Here is a 15,042-nt window from a genome sequence, read left to right as displayed (position 1 = left end):
TACCTCTACCATACAGGTAACCAGTCTGAGGCTTAAAAAGATGTCACTGGAGGTATGCAATGTCACAAGACTTCTTAGCAAGAGAAGCGTGGTCCTTGAATCTGATTTGCAATCCTGATTAACAGTCCATTGGTCTTCCTATCACTCTATGAAGTTCCAAATTATCTCAGGAAAGGCTTATCCTCATGGAAATAATGTGCCGAGCAGAGAATGGACAATTGTTCTATTTGCTTCAGGTTTGTGAGAAGTATTATTGGGTTTTCTTGTTTGTGAGAAGGAGTATTGGATGTGGGTTAAATAGTTGAGAAGCAGTTATGGAAGATATGCAACCATTATTAGGATTTAATATCCCTGTGGTTTTGTTTTAAAATAACTTAGTAAGCTGAACTAATCAATATGATCAAGTAATGGTCTATGAAATTCTATTTTAAAGCAAAGCTGTTAGATTGAAGAATCCAGAGATAAAATCTGAAACCAGTAAGTCCCTGCTAGTAATCCTCCTTATCGTTTTAATGAAATTCAAACCAAATCAAGAAGAACATTCAGAAATGAAGGGTTTAAAAAGGAAAATGCGACAGTTGATTCTGCAGAGTTTCATGTCAAATCAAGTCTTAGCAGCTATGTTTGAAGATCATGAAAATGGAGAGTCATAGGAAAGGCTTCTAACCATCGTAGCAATAACACGGTACCGCTGCCATCAGGTAACACTGTTTGCAGTGAAAAGTGTGATGCATATTTTACCACTCTTACTTGAAATAAACTGTCCGTGTTACTACGCTCCAGATAATCAACCCAATAGCTTCCTATTCAGACCATCTTCAAGGACCCATGTCTTCATTAATTCTCACCTTTGCAAGTTCTTTGGCAAACAGGAATAAAAGCTGAATTGCTAACAATAGGGAAGAGTTAATTTAATTATGATATTTCCTTATACTGGCATATTATCTAATCAAGAATTTTTATTGATGAGGGAAAATGCTCATGATCTAATATAAACTGTAGGGGGAAAAAAACCAAAACAACAATGATACCAATTGAATTAGTTTGCTAGAGTTGCCATTGCAAAACATCACAGACTGGGTGGCTTAAAAACAGAAATTAATTTTCTCACAGTTCTGGAGGCTAAAGTCAAGATTGAGGTTATCAGCAGATTTGGCTTCTTTAAGGCCTTTTTTCTGGGCCTGCAGATGACTACCTTCTTGCTGTGTCCTCACATGGCTTTTCCTCCGTGGGCGCTCACACCTGGCGTCTTTCTTTGCTTATAAGGACACCAGTCATTTGTATTAAGGCCCCATTCTAACAGCCTCATTTTAACATAATCACATCTTTAAAGACTTTATCTCCAAATAAGATCACATTCTGAGGTACTAGGGGTTGAGACTTCACCATATCAATTTTGAGGGGACACAATTTAGTCCATAACACCCGTTACATATAGAAAGATTTTTCTCTGTCTATATATGTGTGTGTATTTTATGATAAAAACTGCAAGGAAATATGGCAAAAAGTTAACATAATTAATTGAGTAGGGTGAGGTTAATTTTATTTTCATCCTTATATTCTCCTGAGTTTTAAAACAATGCAGGTTTATTTAAAGAGGAATGAATCAATTTACTATTTGAATCAATTACAAATGATTCATTAAAAATAATAGGACATCTGATTAAAGAAGTATTGTAATGGTAAACCAAAGGACTTCTACACTAACCTATCAATGATTATCTTTCTTTTTTTCTTTCATTTCCTGTCTTTTTTGAAAACTATAAACTATTTCTTTAACAAAAGTCTTAGGCAGAAGCTCAAGATATAATGTTGGCAAAAGCAAAACTACTCTAGTTGATGCAGGGTCATTTTCTTTGTAAACCATAAAGAAGTCTGTTGCCCACAGTAAATTTTTAAGTACTTTGAGGGGTTAGACTAAATCTTATTCATCTTTGAAAATTTTAGTCCCTAGACTAGTGCCTTCAACTGAATCCATACTCAATGAATATGTCAAAAGATAAGACACTTAAGTATCTCATAGTTATTCTTTAAATAAGAAGACAACAGAAAGTAATACGAGATTTGAGTCAAAGCAATTTTGTTCAAGCACTTGTTCTGCTGAATATCACATGGGTAACTCTCAGCAATCCACACAAGTTCTCTGTGCTTTTGTTTCCTCCAATGTTGGTAATGAAGAAGAAAAATCAATTTTCTTAGCTGGTCTAGGTCCAGGGAGAGAATTTCCTGTGTTTAGAAAAGGTCTGTGATAAGACACTTGGGATAAAAGATCCTGCGTACAGGAGCTAAGACAGGAAAAAAAAAAAAAAAAAAAGGAAAGTTTAGTTTCTTTGCACAAGAAAATGAGATAAATTTGGTTGTTTGGTTCTTACTATTGAAGGGGCCCTGAGAAGAGAAAGAAAGTCAAAGAAGAACTAGAAAGGAAGAGAGAAAGATGACAGCAAGATGGTGAGAGTGTGGAGGAAATGTGAGTTATTACAAGCATTAGAAATCTCTATGGCAAGCAGGAGAAAGGTTTAATATCCAATTTTAAGTCCTTTGCTCTGTAAAGTGTAATTCTATTACACTGTAGAGCTTTCTGTTGTTGTTGATGGTAAACAGTAGGGGATGTAGAGGGAGAAGGGATGACTCAAGAGAAAGGGCAAACCCATCTCTGGAGTAGAATGAAAGAACTAAGGCAACCATGAGAATATAACTCATGAAAAATTTGCAAAAAACTTTAAGAAGGATTTTGGACTTCCACAACCCTGGATCAATCTTATAAAATCTTAAGTGGTTTTGAGATCTCAAGTGATATGTAGGTCATATGTTAAATGGGATCATTAGGTACTACTGCTGACTTTATAGATTTACTGTATCAATCGAATGAGATAGTAACAGCTAGTATTTATACAGGATTTACTATATGCTAAGCACTTTTGAAAGCACTCTAGATATTTTTATTCTTTTGCCCCTCACAATGTCATAAGTCTCCTACTTCATGTTTTGTCTGCCTTTTATAGGACAGGAGAAATAACCTGCCCTCATTCATGTAGCTGATTAGTAATTGGTGGAGTCAGGATACAAAACCTGTAATGACTACACTATTATAGACCAGAGCAATATAATAATTTATGTAAATTAAACTATATTGTAAGCAATATAAGGTGCCTGTCTGGCATCTAGACAGATTGGGCAGTCCCAGTTAGGAAGAAAAAGAATGGGAGAAGTATATAGGAATTGTTCCACCTCCCTTAGTAATGACAGGTATAAGGTCAAATAGGTTTTCCTAGGATGGCCTCTCAACTTGAAACATCCTTCTGCTTATGTTATGGAGATTGTGCATCACATCAGAATTCAGGCACAGGGAGTGACTGGAGTTGAAATCCATTATCCAAGCCATGTACCCATTGGGCTATAGCTACCAAAGGGGACACCTTTGTAAATCTCACACAAAGGTACTTGTAGTTAACAGTGAGTCCTGCTTCCTTTCTCTCCTGAACTAACCAGCATCTATTCATCATTAGAGAGTCCTTCTCTAAGCCCCGGCTCTCTCTACTTTCCCCTCAGGCTTCTTACCAGACAGCCATACCTGATATTCTGGTTTTTACCTCTATCATATGCTATCCCTGGCTCCCCCACTATGTGTAAGTCCCTTGAAGCCAAGAGCTTTTTGGTTCCCAAGTCCCAAATGCCCAGCAAACTGCTAGGAATACAGTAGATCCTCAAGGGAAAAAAAATTATTTCAATAAGGGAATAAAGAACCAAATAGATTTTTCTTGTGAGGAAAATAAGTCACACATCCTGGAAGTGATTTTGTGTGAAAATTCTGAGCTGAAATTTAGTTTTAGCCCTGACTATAACTAGCTCGGTAACTTTGAGCAAGTCGTTTAACATTTCTGGCCCTCAAGTTTCCCTTATAAAATCATTGTTTTCGGTTAAACTGATCTTTCATGTCAATTCTAGCTCTTAACCTTCTATTAACACTGTTTCTCCTCTGTCATAATTTTGATTAATGAACAAACAACCCTTATAACTCATTGGTCTGCCTGGAAATTCAGGCAAAATGTCTGCCTTAAAATCATTATTTTGTGTTTTTCTTGGTCCAAGTTCAAATGTTTACAGTCCTTGGGTATTAATAACTTCTTTTCTATTATATTCTTGCTACATGTGTTCTTAGCCCTGTGATTCAAATTATATGTCCTTATTATTATTGGCTCCACATATAAACTATGTGACATTAAAAGAGAATGATTTCTCTATGATGGCTAATTGTTCCAACATTTCTGAAATACTAAAAAAAGAGAAAAAAAAAAAAACATACCAGTAGATGAGAGTGAAATGGCTGGAGATTTTAATGCCTTAAGCACTTTAACCTTATCCAACAGCTCAGGTTGATCTGCTTGGCAGACATGCCAACAGGAGGGAACGTAGTGGGTGGGAAACAAGATATTAACAGGCTCAAATGCATGGCAATTAACAGTCCATTATCTCCACATCAGGGCTAGATTGGTTTCCCAATAAGCCCCTGAATTAACCACCCATCACATTCCAATGCAAATCAATTAAAGATATTTTACTGTATTATTTTCAGATTTCTCTTAAGTAAATTGATCTATATTTGCTTAATTCCATGTATTTTGATAAATCAGCATACTTAAAGGTCTTATTGTTGTACAGATATGATATACCTCATTTCTGAGTGATACCAAACCACAGAAGAAAACAGTATGAATTTCAGTTTAACCTAATTTCATAGTTAATAATAATAAAAGTTAAAAATCATTGTTGATGGAGGTAATATGTAGTTTGAACCCTGGCAAAAATATATTTGGGAAATATTATGGCATTATTTAAATACATAATCATATAAAGTGTTCCTTTTGAAGCCTGTCACTTGTTATAACATTCTGTTCACCATCAGAGATATGGTATCCTCCACAAAACTTACAGCCTCCTTTCCTCCCCCAAAAAGTCTTCAGCAAAATGGTAACATTCAAGATATGTCTGAATGCTTCCCTTATGGGAAGCACTGTGGTTCTTCTGCGGTAACAACTGAGCACAGAGAACTAAAACCATGTGTGCTGACATAGAATAGGCACAGAGAGAAGGAGGACACAAGGCGGTACGCTCCAGGAGACTCGAGAAACAATGGACTCTCATAGAGAGGGGGGATTGGGATTTAGACGAAGTTAAAGCAGATCTCAGAGGACCAGAAGGCCCCAGCTGACCAATGAGTTTCATAATGTGATTACTGCTGCTGCCGTTACAGCGCTTTGCCTTGGCATTGCTAGTACCATCACTGTTTCATTTTTTAATGCCTGCTACATATTGAACACATTGCAAAACACTATGAAAACAGTGTCTCTTATCTTCACCATCCTCACAAATGATAGGAATAACTGTTCCTATATTACATATGTGATAAACAAGAGGAAGAGAGAATAAGATGGCTCCAACATATTCCCTGCCTCCAGCTCTAACAAAGATGCTGAAGCCCCTTGCTAATGGGCTCTCACTTGTTTTGTAACTGCTGAATAACACAGAAACTAAGCCCTGACTATGTAATGGATAAATGAAAGAATAATCTAGCTTGGACCATAACACACCACTGGTCATCAAGACTGATTTGACTATCAGGGTGGGTCAAAACGTCTTTCATCTCTCTCTGCACCATGCATCTTCCTACCAAATGATAGCCTCAGACAAGATCACTTTCATCAAGGCACCAGGCACTCTATTCAGTTTTGTAACTCATGTGAACAAAGACTCTCTGTGTCACCACGGTACCTCATCAGCTAGGATCCTCTTCCAAGAATTGATGATTCAGAAAACACATGGGGATTTGGACACCAGAGTTTTATGGGTGCTTTTTTATAAAGACCAGGTGGTAGTGATGCCTGAGTTTAGGGAAACAGAGCCCAATTACCTACAGGACAGGACACCTTTCAATTCAAAAAGATATCCAAGTTCATGTAGATACCTCATAAGGGCATACAACTGTCGAGCAGAGTGGAAGGTGGATTTTATTCCATATTCATCTCCTTGATCTGGCACAAACTGTGCAACCATACATAATAACCCTGCCAGTGAACTTGGTGAAAAACCCACTGGAGGGATCAAGAATTGCTAAATAATAATTATAATCATCATTATAAAAATTGGAGCCAGATTTTCAAAGGCTTCCCGAGTTTTCAATGTGAGATGCCCTTCTGCAACAGCAACATGACCAAGCCCAGATCTGGATATATATTTCATTAGAGATTTGCAATCTTCGCATAAATACCTGTTTTTTTTTTTTTCTTATAAGCTAGTAAAATGCCATCAGAGCATTCTTCTGAACTCTTGTGATTAATCAAGTGATGACATGATGTGTCTCCCACGATTAGTAGACAAAGGGTAATCTGTAAAGTCGTGAGAAAGTTCATCTCCTGAGACCCATGTGACCCAAGGAAAGCTGAACCATTGTTACACCTTATTGGTGAAGACCATCAGGCAGACCTAGCATTTACCACCCATAATCTCCTGCCAAATTATTAGAAAACAAGTTGGGAACAATGGATCTAATCTTGCACTATATGTCATCTATTTCCTTTCTCTTTCTCTCTCTCTCTCACACACACACACATATATACATACATACATACACACATATACTAGACTCTAGGATCCTTAAGGAAAACAAAGTTGTTTTCTTTATCTTTGATGATCTGTTCCAGCGTAATGCCTCAAACATCTTAGGCATTCAGAACACAGTTGGTAAATGAGTGAATGAATGATATAATAAATTAATAAGGCCCATGGTATAATTTAAAGTAAACAACAACAATAACAAAAACAACAACAAAATAGAGGCTATAGGATTATCTTAGGCTACCCACCCCACATTCCATAGAAAGAACCCCTTTACTTCTAGTTCTTCTTGTTCATTGGCAATTAACTCACAAAAATGAGTTAATCGCAGGAGCAACTCCTCTGGAAGTTACTCCGAGTGGAAGTGTCTGAGAAAGTAGAATTAAAGATAGGTTGTGTCTGAGAACTGGGAATCCAGACCTGCCAGGGTTTAGAAATGGTTATCTAGAGAGATTATTGCAAACTTTCTTGGATTTAACCAAAGGCCATAAAGTCTTTAAACAAAATTAGCCCAACTCTATTTTAGTGGAGGTCTGGCAAAGCCCCTAGGGCCTTTTCCCTAGACTAGCACAGACATACAGACTTGAAACCATTCTTCCCACTAACAGTTTTGCTCCACAATAATACAATCTCCAAAGAGAAGCAAGAATGAACTTTTTGAACCTGAAATTCAATCATGTCACCTGACTCCTTAAAACCCCACAATGGCCAACTATTGCACTTAAAATGCAAATACTAGCCTATCTTTTTGGTCTCATTTTCAACCACTCTCCACCACTTTCCATTATTTTCAGGTGACACCAATGTTCTGTATGTTTCTAGAAAATTCCGGTTTCACTCCTGTTCATGTATGTTGTTCTGACTAAAAGCTTCTTCCCCTCCTCATCTCATTCCCTTATTCACATGGCCTGCTTTTTTTTATCCTTTCTTCTGCACACATTCTGGCGTTCCTTCCTAGCCTTCTTTGGGAAGCAGTTTGTTATTCAGATATCTCAGCACTGAGTCCACTTGGCCTTAGTCCAGTCTAATCTCTAACAATCCTGAACATTTTTTATACGTGGACTCCTTTAAAATTCTGAAGAAAGCCATGGGTTCTTTCCACAGTACAAAATTATGCGAGTTTACAATTTCATAGGATTCAAAAATTCCCTGGAGTTATTTTAGGAACCCATTTCCCCATATTCTAGAGACCTCAAGCTAAGAAATGAACTTCAGCCGAATTCTCTGACCAAGGCTCCATGTACCCCATTGTTTCTGAGCCCTGCTTTGACGATCTTGACTCTCAATCTTCTCTTGCTGGGGTCCTGCCTTGATCTTACCCTCATTTTCTTTTCTAAATACCAGGCAGGGGCTCAGCTAACTGCTACTCCCTTTTATTTCCAGTATGTCCTCTGTAAAGCTTGCTTATTGCTGGATGGTGTCCCTACCCTCAGCTACAATGCTTGCGCCATCAAGGAAATATGTCTTCTGTCTAGGTCCTACTCTCCTGATTTCTACATTCCACCCCAAAAACATCTTCACACACTTTAAAGTAGAAAAAAATCCTCTGATATTGAGTATTTCCTAAATTAAAAAAAATCTATTTGTTCAGCTTCTTACAACTATAAATGAATGAAAACAAGTTGTAGAGTCACTTCACACATTGAGGTTTCCTCAAACTCTTTTCAGAACTAGGTCTACAGATTTAAAGTGCTTCTTAAATTGATAAAATAAAAGTGCATCATCAGAACAATGACTCAGCTTCTGAATCAAGCTGAGTTTTTCAAAAACAAAGTGCTCTGCAGTCTATCTTACAGATTTGTACATTATGCTGCACTAAGCATATACACAGTACTATTCCATTCAATTAAAATAGTCATAAGAAGGACTCATTTCTCATTATAGAGCACTTAGAATTAGAACAGTATTATTTAAACATTTTAGATGAGAAATCTTTGGTAGAGAAAAATCTTACACGAAAGAGTGATAGGGAAGACACAGAAGTAGAGTTTCTGTTGCTGAAACTAGGATAGGGGTCACAACCCTTCCCCCTGACGCCCTCCACTGTCAGGGGTCTTCTTGAAACCACCAATGCTCCATGTAGCAGAGTTTGAAGCACTTTGACATAAAAATGTCTCTCTCTCTAAGCTGCATATGACAATGCAGGAGAAAAATACCTCAACAAATAGTGCAGATAATGCTTCCCATCTTCCACTAAATCAAAAGAAGATGGCCCATGACCCCAACACTCATTTTGCTAGAGGTCCATGGTGATGACAATTTTTCCAGGAATTCAAGAAGGCAAATAAGTGCATTGCTGTTGTGCTGAATAACATAACTCCTGCCATGTATGGCTGGCTTCAGCTTGTCCCCATGTACTAGTGGGAATCCCCCTTGCTCTTTTTCCGTCCTGTCATCATTACTTAATATAGAACTTGAAAAATAGACTCTATTGTTTCCTGTCCCTTTAGGACAGAAAATCAAGTCTCTAGAGCTTAGAAAAATATACAGTTTCCTAATGTCAAACCTTAAAATAAGTTGAGCATGTGGTAATTCAGAATCTTCCATCTTCAGGCTATAAACTGCCTGAATACAGAACTGAATAATAACTAATGAACTTATTAATGAGAAACCTGAAAAGACAATTGTTTCTCTCTATATGTGGGCTATTTCCACCACATAAGTTTTGCCAAGAATACTTTTCATCCCCCACCCAACTATCCTGCTTGAGATGACAAATTCTAACTCACTCTCAAGATCCAAATTAAATATCACTTCTGTGAAGTCTTCCTTAATTCAAATCTCACAGAGATGAGGTCAATCTACATTCATCAGTGCAATTACTTATGTGTCTATTCTCCCTATCAGACCATAAATTCCTTCAGGCAGGATTCATGCTTTATTCATTTATGCCCCAAAGCCTACTTCAGGGCCTAGCACATAATGGATTGTCAAAAATATTTATTAGGCTGATAATACTGACTATTGATATAAATGAGGTACCTCACAGAATTGTTTTGTGGGCGGCATACTTAGAAAATATGATGATCCAAGGCGTACCTGACCCTACAGCCAAAGACAGAAAGGACACACACTAACTTTAGCCTCCCTACCACCATCCCGTTTATTAACAAACTACAACTTTGAAAGAAAAATGGGCCCTGCAATTCTAAGACTATAACTTCATCACATCTAGATTTTACCTTTGATATTTCATTCAACCAAGACCTATTGAATGTCTACAAAGTTGAATGTAGAAGATTTTTTTTTTAAATTTTTTTCAAGGAAACATATTTTTAAGAATTAAATTATGACTGGGGTGCCTGGGTGGTTCAGTCAGTTAAGTATCGGCCTTCAGTTCAGGTCATGATCCTGAAGTCCCCAGATCAAGCCCCGAGTCTGGCATCGAGGGTCCAAGCTCAGCTGAGTCTGCTTCTGCCTCCCCTCTGCCCTGCCCCCACTCTCTTGTGCATGCTCTCTCTCTAATAAATAAAATCTTTAAAAAAAAAGAATTAAATTATAACTTACCTATAATAAAGCTGTATTCAGCTATTTTACTAAGGAAACCTTAGATCCAATCCCAGCACCTAAATTTAAAATTTGTTCCATAAATCAATAGTAAACTATCTTTTAAAATTTCACTGAAAGGGAAAGAAGTAGAAAGGAAGTACTGTTGGTAAATTTAGACTCTGGAATTAGAAGCCTATATTTGTAATCCAGCATCCTTACTTACTAGCCCAGTAATCTTAGGCATATTATTTAATCGTTTTGTGCCTTTTTTTCTTCATATGTAAATGGGGACTAATACTAGTACTTACCACATGGGGTTGCTGTGAGGTGATGAAGAATGCTTACAGTGTATGAAAGATGCTCAATATATGTTAGGAAGTTACTATAGAAAGTTTCTTCTATCAACTGCTTACCTCACACCTTGCAAAAACAAAACAACACAGTTTTTCACTCAATCAGCATACACGAATGAATAATGATACTCACTAATGAATGTTCTCTGTGCCCGACACACAGTGGTAACATAGGAATGGGGCAGCCTATGCTTTCAGGAAGCTTTATATTCTAATGGAGGACGCTAGTAAATAAAGGTGAATAAATGCTTTCTGTAGTATCAGTGAGGAAAAAATTAATGTGCAAAAGGATAGATTGAAGAGGTATATGGTTCCTTCAGATACAATGGCCAGTGAAACTTCTCTGAGAGGTATTTGAGGTGAGACCTGAACCTCAAGAAGGGTAACTATGCAAGGATCTAGGAGGAGAGTATTATAAAAGGGAAAGTCCTAAAGCTAGAAGCTTCTTGAGTTCAAATAGCAGCAAGCAGGCAGTGTGTGCAGAGCAGGGTGAGTTCAAGAAAAAGCAGAAGGTTACGAGGCTCTAGAGATAAGTAGGAGCCTAATCACAAAGCCCTTGATGGCCACTGGGAAACACTGGCTTTGGTTTTCTAACTGTAATGCAAGGCCAGTGGGGGAAGGAATTTGCACTGTGGAGGCATGTGACTGATCTTCATTTTTAAAAGATAATTCTAGCTGTTTTGTGAAGTAGAGATGTTGGGTGAGAGGAGTGAACTGGGTAAGGTGGGAGTGGTGGAGGCAAGTAAGAGAGGCAATGTTCAGGGTATATTTTAAGAAATATCTAACAGCACTTACTACAGAATGGATATGAGCCTGTGAGTAAAGTGAAGATTCAAAGGTGACTCCCAGTGTCCTTGGCCCAAGCAGTTAGGTGAACAGTGCTGCCATTTACAAAATGGGGAAGACCAAAGAAGCCAGTTTGCAAAGAAAAATCCACAGTTCTATTTTGGCCATGTCAGTGTCCTAATCTGGATTAAGGGGTGATTTTTAAGGTGAAATTATGTTTTTCAGTTCAGATAGGATCACTTAGAGAGAGTGTAGATATTAAGAGGTCACAAGATTGTGCCTTGAACACATCGACATTTCAGAAGCTAGGAAAAGAAGGAATTCCAAACAACAGTATGAAGTAGCAGCAAGACAAAAAGGAAATCATGAGGGTGTGGTATCCCCAAACATGTGAACAACAATTTCAAGGAAGATGGAGTAGTCAACCACATCTGATGAGGCTGAGAGGCAATGATGAGCTCTGAGAAATATGGAGGTCGCTATTGACAAGAACATTATGATCAAATGGTGAGAACAAGAGCTTAACTTCATGGGTCAAAGAGGACACAGGAAATGAAAGTGGTGTATAGAAATCTCTTTTGAGGAATTTCACTATGGATGGAGCAAAAATTATTGTGAGGGGAATCACTAAAGACGATATGGGTTCAGAGAAATCTATTTTTCAATGGGAAATATAATAGCGGGCTGTCCCTTCTCTAAGAGGAACTTTTTGGATTGAGCAAAGAATGGGAATTCTCTCTCCTTTACAAAGAAATCTTCCACCATATATGTGGTGGGTATTCCAAAGATTATTCATTCCAAGAAATTAGATGCTTAACCTGAATTTGAACTTTGTACAGTTGGGGTCCCATAAGGAAAATGCAAAACACTTTTCTTCTTCTGAGGTAGCATTTACGCTGACTGGTATTGTAGAATCAAGTAGAATAATTTCTCTAAATCTAATCTTAAAAACTGAAGCATTTCTATTTCTACCTTCGAGAACAGGAAATAGCACAAAATGAAAAATTGGCCATTTCGTATGATTGTAGTCTCTCATTCTTGTTTATAGAAAGAGAAAATAAAATTTCATCTATTCAAAGAAGTGTCAGTAGGTCAGATACTTTAATTCATGAAAAGATAAAGAATATTTTTTTAGAGATATGGAAAATTAAACTGAGAGTGTTTTTGACCAGCTTTATGTCAAAATCGTCTTTTATGTAACGGTGCTATGAACTGTGTTTCACTACTACCAGCTAAATGTGTTTTTAATGATGTTATAATAAACCTAAAATCTGGAGAGGAGAGTGATGCTGTCAAAGTATAATTGTTGCAAACTCGGAAAATAAACCATTTACCCCCAGGGCAAGGTTTATTCGCAGATAAATGGCTTGTTTTCACCTTGGCATTTATCTGATAGCAGGAGAAGACATATCCTTGGTAAAAGTTCTATTATCATTATCTCTTATTTTAATCACAAGCATCTGGTTGAGGTTTAGTTCCTCCTCCATAAAGAAGAAAATGGGGCTATTTCAAGAATCAATAAAGGGGAATCTGTGAGACAGGCTTGAGCTCCCATCAGAATCATCTGGCCCTGGATGCCAGACAAGCCAAGAGAAGGCACCTGCCACATTTGTAATAGTGCTTTTGGAAGTCTGCTGAGAACTCCAGAGAACACTCTGCCCCAAGGGGAATTCGGTGTGAAATTTCACTTCATAGTTGTCAAGAAGATCAGTCCTGGAAATGAAAAAGCGTCCATGATGAGGACATTAGAGAACAAAATTAGAATGAAGCTCCAGGTTCCTCATGTCCAGCATTGGCTCTTTGAGAATAGACTAATATTGACACTCGAGTCATAAGTGAGGGGATGGCCTTGAGGAGGTCTAGGAAGAGTGCCCGCACTTCAGGGTGGTGCTCTTTGAAACTGAAGGTACCACCTGTAAGGTTCCCGTACAGTTAGGGTGATCCTGAGCTAGCATCAGCCCTTAGTACTTATTCCTTTTCTGTCCCCCTCCTCACACCTACCCCAACATTCACAACTCTGTCCTACAAACCTTCTCTTTTTTACACTCAGTTCCTTCCCTGAGGGTTTTTCTGAGAAGTCCATACCATACCAGACCCACTCCACTTTTGAAATCACAGCCCCTGGCTTGCTGAGATGCAGAGGCCATTTTTAAAACCAATCATCCTTTCTTCTCTCCACTCCCTCTTTACCATGGCCTAGCAACACTTGTTTGCCTCTGACCCAGCCCTGAGCCCTCCTTAGGCAACCATGTTGCCTCGCTTGAAAATATAAACTGGACCAATCCAACGTCTCTCTCTGGATTTAGAATTGAAAAACCAATTCAAGGGACTGAAATAGTGATGTGAGGAGAGCAGAGAGAGAGAAGCATGAGGCAGAGGCCTGAAGGAACCGTAACAAGTTGAATCCTTGGGCATAGGCATAAAGTATGAGTGAGTGTAAGAAGCCAGTCAGTAGTGAACATAGAGCTAATGTGCCCCCCAAAAGCAGGAACCCATGAAAGATCAAGACCATCCAAAGAAAGAATTGTCTCAGGTCCAGGAACCCTAAAATCCTGTGAGGCCAACTTTTCTACAGCTCCTGTTCTTGGATTTCCATACAATTTCACTTCTCACTAAAATAAACCCACTTTACTTTCAGTATCTTGATTGGGTTTCTGTACTTGAAGAAAAAGATACCTAACTAGAAGTCAGTTAGCAATGTAGACGTCTGCCTAAAGTTGGATAATTTTTGAAGAGTTTTCAATGAATTGAGGAGGCGAAATTATCTTCCTTCATTGTTCTCTGGAGTCTGGGCTTACAGCAAAGAGATGTAAATCCAGTAAAACACTTTAACAACATATCACATTCTGTGACAATATAAATCCCAGAAAACCAGCCTGAGAGGGGCCCAGAGATCTAGGACTCTACGCCACAGATCTCTAACTTCTGTGGTAAGATTCTGTCCTCAATCTCACAAAGAATCCCTTTATATAAAAAAATACCCAAGCAGAGAGGCTTTTGTTGAACAACTCAGTCCTCCTTCAGGCTCCTCCCTGAAATCAAGAAACCCTATGGGTCCCCAGAACTTGGTTTGAAAGCATTTAATCTTTCATTTGATATGTGAACTACAAAGGATTAAAGCACTGCTATATGAGCACATCACCATGAGACTTTATCTCTGAGACCATCTGTAATCTCTGGCTCTCCTATACTAATATCCAATATTCCTAATAGAAGAAACTATTTTATATTTTTTCTCTGTGTATTCTTGTGAAAATTTCCATTAAAGGTTTCAAAATATCCTAATATTGGAACATTCATTTGAGACAAATATTTCATATCACAGTATTTTTAACAGAGTGCAGTGAAAGTTCTTGCCAAACAAAGCAGATTGGATTTGGGCATCAGCCCAAACACTGATCTTTAAAGAGATATGGAATGTATTTCAAGAAGTCCTAAGGTGAAAACCTGAAGCTGAATAATGATGAAGTCTGTTTGTGTAATGGAAGTGTGTCTTTCAGACTAAAAGAGAGGAATGGTTTATATATGAAATTGAGTGATCTAAGTATAGGAGTGTCTCTTAAATTTGACTTATTCAAATCGCGAAAGGTTGGTTTCTGCCACATATTTCAAACCACATTAACTGCAAAATGCCTATATTCTGAAAGCAAGCTGTGGTAGATCAGTAATGAAGGTAATATTAGAGGCTGTGACAGACATGCCAGGTGCCTTCACTATCGACTCTCCCCGTCTTCCCCAGTGACACAACCCCACTTTTATTCTGAGCAGCGATGTGTCCACTTAAGCAACTACATTTTCAAAT

Source organism: Eumetopias jubatus, unplaced genomic scaffold (assembly GCF_037043125.1).
Source record: "Eumetopias jubatus isolate StellerSeaLion01/CBP00866 unplaced genomic scaffold, mEumJub1_p1.0 scaffold_1, whole genome shotgun sequence".
NCBI lineage: Eukaryota > Metazoa > Chordata > Mammalia > Carnivora > Otariidae > Eumetopias > Eumetopias jubatus.
The sequence above is the reverse complement of the archived record's forward strand: the minus strand, read 5'-3'. Positions refer to the sequence as shown.